General features: G+C 37.6%; 1 protein-coding gene across 6 annotated transcripts in view; it reads left to right on the top strand.

The window, feature by feature from the left end:
• The window catches only part of NAALADL2 (N-acetylated alpha-linked acidic dipeptidase like 2), a 438,092-nt gene that overhangs the window by 92,465 nt on the left and 331,500 nt on the right, over positions 1 to 14,127 (top strand). For all 6 annotated transcript variants that reach the window (XM_035335008.1, XM_035335005.1, XM_035335007.1 and 3 more), the window contains one exon: positions 5,984 to 6,070. The gene's annotated coding sequence lies outside the window, so the exon portion shown is untranslated. The remainder of the gene's footprint in view (positions 1 to 5,983; positions 6,071 to 14,127) is intronic.

Below are 14,127 nucleotides of genomic sequence, written 5' to 3'. Positions count from 1 at the left end.
AGATCATTCTCTAGTTGTATTTGCTCAGGGTTTCTAATTTGACAGCTTACAGACGTGGCAATTCTGATTCCAGGGCTGACGTTTCATAAGAAACAGTGAATTTATCCCTACTTTCAGCTTATAGTAAGTGAAGTGATGACAGCACGAAGGAAGGAGAACCTTTCAGTGTTTATTTGATCTGATTGCAAGTTGGAGATCTTGTCACACATCTTTAATAGAGTATCAAGAATTCAAGCACTGAATGTTGAAATAGCTTTATGAGACTAACTTTTTAATTACTTCTAATGCTGTAATAAAAACCTTTTTTTTTTTTTTTAGGTTTGGGGTTAGGAAGTTCAGATTATTAAGTTCACAAAGCTGATACTTTTTTTTCTTCAGTTCTTGGTGAAGTCATCTTCTACAGTCATCTTACTTTTCAAGTTTTATGTTCAGACTTGGGATTGAGAACACCTTCTTAGTGGTTCAGTGATGTTGTGGGAAAATTGTGGTTTTCTTTAAATTCTTCTTTTCATCAGCCAGGAATAACAGTGCATGGTATTGCCTACAGAGAAGTGTGTGGAAATTGGAAAGATATGTGGATGAAAGGTTTTTCTGTAATGCTTTTCATTGAGAGAGAGAGAAATCCATGGTAGTTATCAAAATTTGCTGCAATCAGGCTTCTGTGTTTTGTTTCAAAATCAGAAAAGTAAATGAAAGGAGTCAAAAAGGATGTTTCAGAACAGTTGAAAATCCGTGCACGTAAGGCTATTGTTCTAATTTACTTTTAGTTCTGTGTTAGGTCATAACAGTGGGTGAGTAATTTAGATATACAACAAAGCCATCCCATTACTTCTTGGAAATAACAGAATATTTTGAGCTTTTATACTTAGACAAAGACAGCTTAATTGCAGTAAGCCCTCCTGCGAAATGGTATTAAAAAAAAAAAAAAAGTCAATCAAACAAGAAAACATTGCTTTTGGAGTCTTTAAAGTAGAGTGTAGGTCTGTATTTCCTACCTGCAACCAAATGTGCAATTTCTTCTTTTAGTGCAGGTACTTTGAACACTAAACACCACAACAGGGAGCGCAGAGCAGAAGCATATACCTGATCACGCTGATTTGTGAACTGTCTGCTGTTACTGTTTACTTTCATGGAGGTTGGGATAGCTGCACATCTGGCTTGGGTTCATATTTTAGGCCATCGAAGGTGTTTTCTTGGCAGGGGTGAGACTGCCAGAAATCGTATCTGTTGTTTTACTCCCCCAAGGATTCCATGTCACACAGCGCCTGCCTGACCAAATGAACGTGGCTGCTCAGGGCAGTCGCACTGAGCAGAGGGCAAATCAGAGAAGCAAGTATGGAGGAGACATCTAGTGATGATGTATTTGAAAAATTGCTGTGTCTGGCTGGAAGCTTGCTGCTGCTCAGAATGCAGATGTTCCCAGGGAGCAGCTGAAGGTGATCCGGGCTGCTGCAGGTGCCTCGCATCTGCTGGCACAGCTCTGCCCTTACCAGCTGCCTTTGAACTCTGCTCTAACCCTTCTCCTGAAATACACCAGGCATGTAATGCTTACCTGACGGGGTAGACCCTCTTGCTGAAATATTAAATGGCTTGAAATGCCAATGCAGAAAGCTTAAAAAAAAAAAAAAAAAAAAAAAGAAAAGAAAAGAAAAGAAAAAATTAAAAAAAAATAAAAGAAAAAAAGAGACAAAGGAAAACAAACCAACAACAATATAAAGCTCACTGATGTGCTCTAGACCCTACAGACGTCTCAGCAGATGGCTGTATGCTGCAACAACCGCTGTATCTCCAAGGTCATACATGTATCTCCACATGTGGAAATATCCTCTCTCACATGCAATGGTAGGATTTAAAGACCACCCTAATACCTCCTTCTTTCTGTCAGCCTTTTAAGAGAAACACTTGGTTACTGCTGTGGTGCCCCCAGATAACTTGTCAGATACCTTATGGTTCTGTACTGGTGCTGCAGTGTAAGACAGTGGAAGTAAATGAGAGTAAGATGACAAGAATAGAAGTAGTTTCTGCTAATTCCTAAGGGTAATCTAGAGACCTACTGCTACCTCATTAAGTACTGTTAAGTCTTGATTGGGCCATGCCCTGTTTGTCAGAGGAGCCATGTGCTGCTTTGTCCTGGATGTATTTATTTGTTTCTAAGGTGGATCCCAACCTCTCACCTGGAAGAAATGTAAGGAGAAAGGTGTTTTTTTTCATTCTGTTTCCAGCAGAACATCTTACTGAGAAAGGACCCTTTACTTTTTGTTGCTGATTACTTCTGATACTCTGTATCTCTGTGTTTCTTGTTATATTGCGCTAAATGACTCTTTTTGGAGTAACATATCTTGATACATACTATGTGAAGTGGCATACAAAGAAGCTGTCAGCACCAGCTGTGTAGAGGACAACAGACAAAAAACTACCAGTAACTGTTAAGAAGCAAATGAAAATGTCTCTGCTGCCCTACTGAATTTGACTTTGAGGGCTGCTTTTTGCCATCTCTCTGCCTTGGTTCAGCACACTTAAATACTCCCAAAGAGGAACATTTTGCTGGCTGCCTCTTGCATGCTCTCCAGGTGCATAGGCCTATGCCCAATTTCCTGTGATGCAGAAATAAGTCAGTTGATTACATTTCTGTTGCCTTTCAGAAGCCTGTAATCTTTAGGCTCTACTAATCTTTAAGGTATACCAGGATAGGTTATGTCTGTGGGTCTAAACGTTTCAGATTGAGAATAAGTATGTAGCCCTTATCAAGAATAATTTACTGTTCTGTTAAGGAGGAAGAATAGGAAGTAAGCTATTACCAAAGAAAATTTCACTGCAATTTCTTTTGCATAAGCTTAAATTCTGAGTAGAGAGGTTGTCAATTAGTGTGCAGATTTTTTTAATTGGCTATAATAAAAAGCTAATTGGTGTTTTGCTTAGAGTGAATTAAGAAAGTGTTGCTATAGAAACTTTGCATGTGTATAGTGCTGTTCTACATAACAGTGAATATAATAGTCTAATGACCTTTCGGAGCCAGCTGTATAGTCAAGGGAAAAAGTGTTAAATTCAGGCTTGCTGAAGTGATCATTACGGAGTTTGTAACTTCACCCATTTCATTGCCTGGAAGTGTCGGCGGCATTGTCTGCTTGAATGTTTCCCTTGACTTGTGTCAAGCCATATAATAAATGACGGTCTCAGAAGACCTGAACTCTTGTAAAATTGGAGCACTCCAGTTTCGAATGTGTAAACTGATCTGTAATCTGTCAAGCGTAAAACGTACTACTTGGAAAAATTCATTTTCATAATCTGAGGAAGTGTGATGATGGATTCATAAGTGACAACATCTAATCCGTTAGCTGTTGTATTCCTCCCTCCTCTTCCCACCCTCTCTATCTGCTGATTGCTGAGCCTCATGTGAAACGCAGCAACTATGCTTCTATGTCAAAGGGGATTTCTGTTCTAATTTGCCACATTTTATTCCAGTAAAAATACTGATCTCCTTGAACGTAAACTCCGTCTGCTGAGAATAGCATAATTTCTGCAGGATTGTGAACAGGAGTTTTTTCCTTAGGCTAGTACTTGCCTACTTAAATTACCTTGGAGTCCCCATCTGTATGTTTTGCTAATTGCTTGAAAGTTAGATACAGGTGGCATGGACAAAAAATAAGCTGAAATGATTCTGAACATAATCATTCCTACACAGGAAGGTGGTTCAGTAATGAAAAGTGTCCCTACGAAGCAAAGGGGAAAACTGAAACAAGACTTTTTCAGTTCCCTGATTCTAAATCTCATAATTACTGTGTAAATGGACAAAGCATATCCTTTTTTTTTTTTTTAAACTATATATCTAGAAGATGGAGAGAGAGTGACATCCTGCAGTAATTAGCCATAATGACAGAAAAACCTTAAAATATTCTGCATGTTTTAAGTAACGTTGTGAATGTTTAAATACAGAAAACCAGATAAAATTACAACCCACTGACCTTTTGAAATTCTTATTTTCTCTGGTTTTCAATTTAAAAAAGAACAAACACACAGCACCAAAAAAACACAACATTCTGGATCAACTAAATTTGCCACAACATTTGTTCTTCAAACTTGTAAAAACATTGATTAAAAAAAGTGATTAGTTTGAGTTTTTTTTTCCCTTACCCTCCTCGTAGATGTTTAAAAGTGAGACTCCTGTAAGTGGGCAAATTTAGGAGAACCTTTTCCAATTGTCAAGAACTGTACAGTCAGCTTCTTCCTATACCTGTGGATCATGGCTGAATAGTGTCATAACTTAGCGGCTATCTTTCCCTTGATGCACGTATGTAAGCCGTATTAGTGTTAATGCCTTTCTGAAATGCTTCCCTCATATATTCCATATCTACTACTGACGTCCAGATCCTAAAGTGGTATGAGTTGGATGGGATGTGACTATCTCCAGAGCTTAATAGAAAGTTGGATTTAATCTCAGAGTTCATCTTTTGAGCAGTAAAACTGTAAGACAGATAAAATGTTTTAATGTGATGCTTTTATCTGTGATCTGTGAGCAAATAAGTCTGTAGCTGGTCCAGGGAAAAGACAGATTTTTTTTATCTTGCCCAGTAAGACTGTGAATACATGCTTACATGGGCATTTATAGTTTAAAGGCATTGTTTTGAAGAATAGTAGTACAATATCATATTTATGACTGTTGGGGAAACGTTCCTCTTTAGAAGTTAGTAAATCTTACTTCATTCTAATTTTTTTTTCTGTTTTACTACAGTTCACTGGGGACCAGGTCTTTGCAGGGCAAAGCATGAAGCTACTTGAGGACTGTGATACTTCCTTTTTAATTTGACTTGACTCTTTGAGGCTCTGAGCATCCTGATCTAGTGTTGATGTCATTCCTGCTTTAAATGGGGGGCAGCCAGGAAACCTCCCAGGACCACCTTCCCAATCTAAATTATTTTACCTATCTATGACAGGGTTCAAATCTATAGTGATAAAGGAGCTATATTCCTGTTGTTCTTCCATTCTGTTGAACTCCAACTATGCAAGGTTATCCTGAAGGCAAATAAAATAGCAACTGAAGTTTGAATAGCTTTAGTACTATAAGTTGTGTGTGTTTTCTTTAATTTATCTACAGATGATAAATTTGGTCATGTCTTTTGACATCTTATTTTCTAGCTTTTATTCTCCCGATTAGCTAAAAGACATCTTTGGTCAGACTTTTGAATTAATACCTAGGAAAACATGGAAAAGCCCATTCATCTTCCACCCACCTCTTTCCCATGTTCCTGTCTGTGCGAAGAAGTTTGTTTCAATATGGGTGCTACAGCATTACACTGAATCAGTACAATTTATGCGAAAGCGTAGTGTTTGGTAGATGGAAACCATGCTTCTGTTAGTTCAGTGTATCTGTCTGGAATAGTGCTGGCTGCAGTCTTGGAAAATGGTGTATTGGAGGGGCTGCTTAGGTTCTGCATTGGGATTGTCAACGGGAGGCCTTGGAAAAGAAGCTCCAGCATCAGCATGGCTTTGTTTTTCTTTTAGGTTTTCCTCCACTCTGATTACTTCTTCATTGCCACAATATGATTGTGTCTTTGGGAAATTACATCAGCACAGCTTGGTTACAATTGATCCTTTCTTTGTTTTATAATTTCTGTAGTGCAGCAACAGAGCATTATTAATGGAGTTATCGGTAGTATAAGCGTTGATTAGTACTGAGTTACTTCGATATACATGGAGACTGCTTAAATGAGTACTGCACTGCCTTATTTTGCTTCGAGAACGAACACATTGACACCTTCTGCATTTCATTGAAAGGAGGAGGGGGATTTGGGGATTTGCATGGATAATAGATTGCTGGTGGGAGATGCTTCCTATGTACCAGCATGTTTTACAAGTAAATTCTACTTCGCTGCTGCATGGTCAGGAAAATGCATCTCCTATCTGTATTAGGAAGCTAAACCATTGCAAATAGTTGGATTTCTCTTTCAATAGATATTATTATGAAATGTGATCTGTTCTTTTGCAGAGAATTAATGTCTGGTCTTTGAGGCCAGATTGAAAATATGCCTACATGAGAGAGTCTCTACAAAACTGATCCTGTCTTGGCTTTAAGGTAAATTAATATCATGTATCGAATACATATTCTAACCTTTTATCCCACTGTAATTGTTCAATTTCAAAGATTGAGGATATTACACAGTCAGAAGAAAGTATCCTAAGTCGTTAAGTTGCAAAACTTACTGTTTAGTTAAAATAAAGTTCAAGTGTGAGCCAATAATTTGGACCAGGCTTCACTAATCAAACAGAATGGCAGTCAGTGGCCTGGATGCATACCACCTTGGCAAGTGTCTGTTTTTGTCTAAAAATTCAATATGCATATGAAGGAGAGATCACTATAATGGAATGGAAAATGTGAAATTAGAAAGGCAGCAAAGTATAAATAATTGAAAATCAGGTTGCAACTCTAGCTTCTGTATTTCATGAGCTCAGTTGCAAACAAAATTAGTAGAATGGGAATTCATATTTTTGTTCATCTGAATTTTGCTTTCATGGTACCATACTCTGGTATGGAGAGTGAGGGAGTGAAAATGATGAAGGGGTAATTGAATATCTGCAGGAAATTAAGAGCCGAACCAGAGACTAATTTTCAGCAGTCTGCAGCTTTAATTATATATGTACAAACTTTGATTTCTCATGTATCTGGGAAATGTATTCTCTAACACTGCATGCTGTTAGTCTTTCTCCTCCAGAACTGTTCAACTTACTGGGTTCCATGGTACAATACGGCAAGCTTGTTTTGTTTGTGAAATAATTGCACAAAATGTAATTATTTTAGTAACTTTCTAAACATTTAATTACTTGTGAGTGTAGCTAAGTGTTCTTAATCTCTACTAAATATTCGTTTATCACTGCCATTCTTCATTTGACTGTTGACTATGGCTCTTTCATTCCTTGAAATCATTCAAAATGTTCAGTTTTGAAACTTTATGGATCTACTTGCCTTGCTGTGTCTGTGGATAAAGGGATTGGTGAGATTACTGTCCTCAGGAAAGTCTTAATTTCAAGTGAATTTTTCTCCAAACTTAACGGATGCTATGCAATGCAATGGAAATTATGGGGTTGTGATACTGGGACATGCCAGCTGGAGAGACTAAATGTGGCTGTCCTGTCTGGAGGCAGGAGGACTTCCTTGGAATAATTATTTCTGTGCTCAGTAGCTATACTTAAAGCAAAAGCCTCTGATCCTAAAGATTCTGGTAATGGAAAAGTGCTTGTGATTCTAGGAAAACTGCCTGACAGATTACGCTTTTGAAAAACACTTGCCCTGCTTATATTTTAAAATTATTCTATTTAACTTGAGTCTCTTGAAAACTAGAAAGGTAACAAGATCGTGAAATACCAAGAGTTCACGCAGGATTATTCCGTGGTAGCATTAAGGTCATAAAAGTAGCACTGGAAAGAGCCATATCTTCCCCTCCGTCCTCAGCCATGGTCACGCAACTTCCCATGCTACTGAGGATGTTTGAGTTGTGGTGTGAGGAGCTGAAACCAACCTGGGGCTGGGGAGGGGAAGAGTTTTCCTCTTCATTTGCGTTGTCCAGCTCAGTCTGTAGCTGCATAACTTAGCTGTGGGTGCCTGCAAGTGGAAGTTAGCCGGTAGCTGAGGGATAGACAGGGACACTGCTGCTTTGGAGGTAGTGCATATTTATGTTGATGTTAAGGGCAACGGATCGGTACCTCTGCTGCTTGAAATATTGCTTTGCTTCCACGGAATACAATAAAGATAACACATTTCTGCTTCTGAGATCAATTGCTTTTTATTTATCTTGACAAGCTTTAGAATAGCATTTCCTCGTGTTGAATGCCATTCTTCTGGAGTTAAAAGGCTGTCATCTGTTATTATTTATTTATTTATTTTACAAATTCAAAGGGCATTTCCGTAGTGTCAGCATGAAATCATCACTGTCTAATAATAGGCATTTCAGAAGATTTCTATTAATGTCAACTTTTAACAGAGCCCTTTTACTAAAAGAGCTGCAGCTCATAATCAAGCTGTATCTTTTTCACTATGAAACAATTATCTGAATTGTCTGAATTGGCTAAAACATATTAGCTGTTAAAACTCTTTTGATCAGAAAGGAAGTCATCTCGCTTAACTTTTTTTTCTCTCCTCCCACCCCCTCCTTCCCCTTCATATATCAATGAGAGCGTGAGCCAGTGTCAGGGAGAAAAGAAAGGAGGCCTGAAAAAATCTTTCCTGTCAGTACAAACAATCATCACTTGCATAATGCTTTGTTTCATTATTATTTTTTTTTTTTAATTATTGGATTTTATTATTGGGTTCAGTGTTCTCGTTAATTCCTGTTAAAGCTGAAACTTCTTACAGCACTTGGCATGCTGAAACCTAACCAGCTGTCAAAATACAGTGTGCGTGTCTATGGAAATGTTTTGGTGGCAGCTGTGAAGAAGTCCGTTATGTTTGCTAGATAGTTTGTAATTATCAAACTTTGAATAATCTAGACAAAAATCAATGTTTTTATCTAATCGTGTTTCTTCTGCACAGCCTATTATCTCTTTCTCTCTGACCCCTTGAAAAAACAGGCACAAGATAGCAGCAGCCAACTGTGTAGAGTTACTGCCTTGCAAGTGGAGACACTCAGAAAATCAGGTGAAAACATTTGAAATGCTTAGATTTGTATAGCCAAAGCCTTGAGGCAATTGTCATTAACAAAATTGTCTTTCTCCTTCGTTCTTTATGTTGTAAACTGCAGCTTCTGACTTACTATTTGTCTTTTTAATGGTCTATACTTACATTAGGAGTCCTAAGTTTGCTACAGGGTATTAGGAAATGTTTTGCGGTTTATGATGATTCATGGGAAAGCTTTGGGTAATCTGTTCTAGATGGCATTTTGTGGTAGCTTTTATTCTCTAGATGACATTTTGTGGTAACTTTTACTCTTGAGGACTGCTTTGGTCTGTTGCTAAGATTGTTCCTTCCCATCATCTGCACGTTTAAGTATCTGCTGGTACAGGTGTGTTAATTTAAACATAACTGGCATGATTCAAGGAACGGTGTGGTGCACTGGTGTCACAAACTTTGGTTCCAAGTATTTGAAATTGTAGCCTAATCTACTATATAAGTGAAGGAACGGATTCCAAGTGGAAGACTCACGAGTCTGTGTTCCAATCTGAGTGTCCGACCTCTTGGGTATTTATTCCCCCCATAATAGGTTCTAAGGCAGCAAAATACATTAAAATATTATAATTGAACCAAGAAGATGAGTAAGGAACAATACGTTTAAAGCAAACAAAATCTTATGGTAGCTTTTCTGTCTCTACAATACAGTGACTGCTTGCTGTTCAGATGGTGGGGGGTGAGGACTAAAAATCTGCCCAACTTCCATAATGTTATGGGATGTGTTCTCTTATTTGCAATCAAATTATATAAATTTAAACTATAAATAACTGTTTGCAAGCTTTGGTAAGGAAATGCAAAAGTAACGTATTCAAGGTTTTCAGGATTCTATTGGAACTCCTGCTGACTTCTTAGGAAACTTCAGCACTACTACTAATGAATTAGAACATTGGTTGAGAAGACTTAGGTTATATAAATTGGGTTTTCAAATGTTACTTTAAATCAACTAGGTTAGACACTTTCAGTGTTTCTTTTTCATGGGTTTTCTTTAGTTTTCTGCTGCCTTAACCATAGTAATTTCTGTTGTGTTTTTGTTTTTCTTAGGGGACTCAAATATAGGAAGTCATAGAAAGATCAACCCAGAGTAGACAAGTTAATTCCATGTGTGTGTTCAATGAGCATTGTTTGAAACCAAGATTCTGATTCCTTTTCCTAATTACATATACATAGTTAACTTCTCATCACTGTTGTTGGCTTCTGTGCTGTTTCATTTGCCTTACATAATACCCTGTCTGATGCTGAGACAATTTATTGATTAAAGCATATGAAACAAGTGCATGGTTTGTAAGCAGGGAAAATGAGCATGGATAATATATTTTAGATCTTATTTCTTCTGGTGGTTCTGTATTAAAAAAAAAAAAAAAAAAAAAAGAAGTGAAAATATATTAAGTAATGCAATAACTGCATACTAGTAAACACAAAGCCAACAGATGTGTTTTCCAAAAGTACATCACCACAAGTGGAATTGGGGAAAAATAAAAGTTTATTGCAGATTTGGGGAGAAAGAGAGAACAATGCTAATCTACAAATCTTTTTTTTTTTTTCTTTCTTTTTTTCCCTCCATCTGGGGAGAAAGAATAAGATTTTTGCAGCCTATACTGTCTCAAAAAATATAGCTCCTTCTGTTTTTTAGGAGTACTGCATAGATGATTGAAAGACGCAAATAACAATGAGGAATTTTATTCCATACTAGAAATTCTTTACATGGGGAGTTATAAGTAACTGGAGTAGTTTGGGAAAAAAATGAAGAATTTATTCAGTCTGAAGCCCAGTTCGGTTGTGATGCATTTTTCCTGCTGTCAATGAAGGTGCGGCAGGCCAGCGCTTGAGCCTTAGTTTGTACCATCCAAATGCCATGTCACCTACCCATATGATTTTACAGCATAGTTGTTAAAAACTAATGAGATGTGCTTTGGTACAGACAAATGAGATGTGCTTTATCTGCAGAGGGCTCTAAGCAGTTGTAATGTGAAAGCCCCTCACTGGAGAAGAGGGGATGGTAAATTGCTTCCAGAGCAAGTGTGTGCTGAGCTTGGGCTACGCGTATACCTCACGGTGCTGTGGGATTAAAGAGGCTGAGCTCACCTAACAGCTTGTCAGCACCAAAAAAAAGCTGTCAAGTTCCCATGTTCTGCACTCCTTTGTGGCCTGATTAACGTCTTTAAAGTGGCAGAAAACAGAAGTGACGAAGGAGTGGGTAGCCTTCTGCTGGTGAAATTGTGGGGTTAGTGAGTTGAATCGGCTTATCACAGCTTCAGAAACCCGCAGCTGGTGCAAGTAAGCAGCAAGTCTGCTGGCTATAATAGGAAGACGTGGGTTTAGGAATATCATTTTAGTGGCAACCTTCTGTCAGTATTCCCCCTTATTATCAATTGGCATGCATATATCAGAAGCGCTTGTTGGACAATCCGTGCAGAGGCTTGCTGTTTTGCCCAGCTGATGAGCAGCTAAAGCTGAATCTTCTTGCTTTGTTCGATTCTGGAGGGAGCTGTGCCTGCTTGCAGCACACGATGGGGTGTATGCGCTGCAGCTCCCTACAGTTCTCGAAATGGCTGCTCTGCAGTTACATGACAGTCTAAGAAAGTGAGGTAATGTGTTAGCATAGTGTTGTTTCTCCAAAACACGTTCACGTGCACACATTTTACTGCTCTTCATTATATTTGAATATTCAATCGCTAAGATTCCCTCTGGTTGTTCTGTATTTGCTGAGACAGAAGGTACTTCTGAGTGCAAGTCTTCGTTGGCTTCAAAATCCATCTCCATACTCAATCACTATTTTATGCAGTATATTTTTTCATAAAAGTTTACCAATGTGGCTGGAGCACAAGCTGACCTACTTAAACATCAGTTCTTCCCAGCTATGCTAGATGGATCTAGTGGTAGGTGTTTATCTTCCCAAAATCTAAACTCGGGGTCACCCATTTTAGTGCTTTGAAGAGAAGCTTTCTCTGAAATGTAGAGAAAAGATAACATACTGGCTTAAAAAAAAAAAATAATCAGCTTTTGATTCCCTTTATCAGTTTTTAGGCTTTGCACTTCCTAATGTGATCTTAGAGTAGTAAGATTTACTTCTAGTTGTGCAAGATAGAATTCAGTATTAGTTAGCATTTATAGTATTAGATGTCTTGCCAACAAATTAGAAAAACACTTTTCACTCCCTCATTCCTATGCTCTTCTTTTTTTAAGCTGCTTACTTTAATCATTCATTTTATCCTTTGCTTTCAATTATAACGGCAAGATTCATCAAAAGTAAGGGTGGTGGAAATTAATCGTGCAGAGATTTTTAAGTAAAACAAATAGCATATTTAAAAAGTGCTCATTTAAGTCCAGTGCCTTAATAAATAATTAAGTGGATGGAAGGGCAGTAAAAGTTGTCACCCTTCCTACTAGATCTCTTATACTCTGCAATCCTATCAGTTGCAGATGCAAATTATAAAGCATCTCCCATGCATGATATTTATAGACTCTGCATACTTTGATTTTGCTTAACACCAAAGAGACAAAATTACAAGGGAAAAGGAGAAGCTAATTTTTTTTCTACCTTCCATGAACTGACTTTGTACTGTATGTGTAGCTTTGGCATTTGTGCTCTCATCGCTCAGTTACTGAAGTCAGCTTGAGCTGGTATTTATTTTCAACACTCATCTATTTTTGCATTAAGTAGGATGACTAAAAACAGTAGAAATGAATTAGGAAGCCATTGGTGATTTTGATTGCTAACCTCTTTTTGAGATTTGGTTGCTAAAGCTGCATGAATGAAAGTAGGAGCAGGAACGGATTAAAAACTGTTTAAAGAAACTTTAGAAACAACATTTTGACAAAACAGTTGTTTGCTGTGGAGGGAAAAATACTACTGTTTTGGAAAGCTGTCAAGGTGTTCTTGGTTCAGCTTTAAAAATCAGGATATTGAGTAGTCATTTTTATGGCATGTGATTTCCTCCCTGAGAAAAGGGATCAGGCAAAGCTTGAACTGAGAGTTACCTGTTTTGCTGAACGTGCTTTTAAAAAATGAGATCCCTGCTCTATGGAACAGTCCTCCAACAAAGCGCCCAAGGGATGGAACACTTCTGATGGATATGGAAGACCTAATTCTTAGTTTTGTTCTGCCCACGTAAGTATGTTACAGGTTTGAGTGGTGTTTTGAAGCCTCTTGATTCTTTTTTTTTCTTCTTTGGTGGGGAGGAACCCTTTGACACCAAACATTTTTGGACTGAAGAAACTTTCTGAATGGAAGACTCATTAGAACTGGATCATTTCACAATAAAAACAGTTGTTTCAACAATGTGATATTTTTCTGATGGCAAGTAATTTTCTAACAAAAAGCTCTAATGAGCTGTAATTAGTGCTTAGAAATAAATGAGAACAAATTGACTTTGTTTCCCATTAAACTCCAGAGTGGTGATGAAGTTATATACCACTGCTGACTAATAACTGGTGAAAAAAAACTGTTTACCAAAATCCGAACTGGAAAACAAAGAAACAACAACAAACAAACCTCAGCCAAGCCAGAAGAAGGTGGGATGAAAATCTCATCCATGATAGAGCAGATTTCCTTTTTTTTTTTCTCACTACTCAAACATCCAAACATCCTTCCTGGCCTTGTTACTGCTGGTGGAGAGTACTCTGTTTCCAATAACAGTGAAATTATGCATGCACTCATTAGTGACATTTGCGGTATGATGCAGTTACCTATTTGGCACAGTTCTATGTGCAGCATAAAGATTTAGCTTTTCGCTGTTGTAGCCTGGAATTACTATCATCATCAAATTATATTTCTGTTCATTGTCTTGTCAAATGAACTTGTTGGAGTCAAGAAACATTGCAGCTTCAGCATTGTAAATATACAGAATAACATTGTTTTCTTCTACAAGCAGAACAAAGACCCCATTATGTTTCCACATTTGGGCCTTTCTTAAGGAGTGAATGAATTAAGAGTTATTCCTTTGGAAAGCACTCCATTTGAATCATTTCACACAACTGAGCACAACAAACAGCTTTAGGAGAACAGAAAACCAACCCGTCCATTTCTCACCATTAGTCACTGTTGGAAGAGTGTGAAAAATCAGTCCTTTTTGCACTATTCCTGCTGCTATAGTTCTTTGCAAAGGAAGAAGTATTTTCAGTACTATCACTCTCATCTCTTGAATTCTTAAAAAGAAATTTGAGTTAATTGAAGAAGATGTGATAAAATGCTGCAACTTAAGCTACAAAATATTTCTATAGGTGCTAAAAGCCTAAAATCAGAATCTCATTCTTTGAGGAGCGTGTTGGTACTCAGTATCTAAGATATTTTTTGTTGCCTCTTTAAGCTTCGGTTTTATTGAAATTAGTAGCTCTCTTTGTATGGGGAAGGAATTCTCAGAATACGGCATTGAAGATAAAAACAACTCAATACAATTTCTCCTGTACTAAGCAGTTATTATAACGTAGTATATTTAAGGATTGCTGCCTTTGAAGAGATGGACAGTTTGTGT

Source organism: Oxyura jamaicensis, chromosome 9 (genome assembly GCF_011077185.1).
Source record: "Oxyura jamaicensis isolate SHBP4307 breed ruddy duck chromosome 9, BPBGC_Ojam_1.0, whole genome shotgun sequence".
Taxonomy (NCBI): Eukaryota; Metazoa; Chordata; class Aves; order Anseriformes; family Anatidae; genus Oxyura; species Oxyura jamaicensis.
This window is presented reverse-complemented; position numbering and strand designations above follow the sequence as displayed.